The sequence below is a fragment of the Nanorana parkeri genome, unplaced genomic scaffold (genome assembly GCF_000935625.1).
Source record: "Nanorana parkeri isolate BGI_ZX_2015 unplaced genomic scaffold, ASM93562v1 scaffold1391, whole genome shotgun sequence".
Taxonomy (NCBI): Eukaryota; Metazoa; Chordata; class Amphibia; order Anura; family Dicroglossidae; genus Nanorana; species Nanorana parkeri.
The window spans coordinates 372570-373649 of record NW_017307659.1 but is presented as its reverse complement, the minus strand read 5'-3'; positions in this window follow the sequence as shown (position 1 = coordinate 373649).

Below are 1080 nucleotides of genomic sequence, written 5' to 3'. Positions count from 1 at the left end.
GTGGGGGGGGGGGGGGGGGGACATATATATTGGGATTTCCCAATCTATACCAGCTGTCAGTGACGGCTAAAGCTGTAAATGCGGCTCTGCTCTCACTGTCAGACACTCGATTCCTGAAAGGGATCGGGTGTCTGAAAAAGCTTAACTCTTTCAATAATGGATGCCTCAATACTGAGGCATGGTAACCGCTGATTCTCAGTTTGCAGAGTTGCAAATAACTGGTCACGTACAGTGTACGTGGCCAGTCATTTGGGCACTATGTGGCGGGACGTACAGTGTACGTCTCCCGTCACGAAGGGGTTAATTTGTTTACCATCTGTTTCCTATTGGAGATATTTCCCTTTGCTTCCTGTTTGACAGGAATTGAGAAAAAATCCCTCCAAAGCGAAAGAAATCCCTGGTGGTCAGCAGTGTCACCAAAACTAGTGTCCATATTGGAAGATTCCCCATCTATTCCTGTTCTGGTAACAACCCAGAATTTGGGCTTTTCTTCTACTTTCAGTGATAACAGTCACCAGGACAAATAGAGAGGCTGACACAAAGAAGTCCAAATCAGTCTTCATTTTATGTTACATAGTTAGTTTGAAAAAAGACACAAGTCCATCGAGTTCAACCTATAGAGATAAGAGGAGAAAAAAAGAAAAACCTAAAACAGAACACTATGCCCACAGTTACCCACTGTTGATCCAGAAGGCAAAACACCCCCTATAAAGCATGGTTCAATTTGCTCCAACAGGGGAAAAAATTCCTTCTTGATCCAATAAGGCAATCGGATATTCCCTGGATCAACAATCTCTGGTACTTAATATACCTAGAAGAACTCAATATCCAATAATATTCCATGCATTTAGGAATACATTCAGATTATTTCTGAAACAGTTAACTGAGCTAGCTAGAACTAGCTCCTGGGGGTGTCTATTCCAGATTTTCACTGCACAAACTGTGAAGAATCCTTTCCGTATGCAAAGGTTAAACCTCTTTTCCTCCAGACGCAAAGAGTGCCCCCTTGTCCTTTGCAGTGACCTTAAAGTGAATAATTTGGCACCAAGTTCACTATATGGACCATTTATGTATATGATG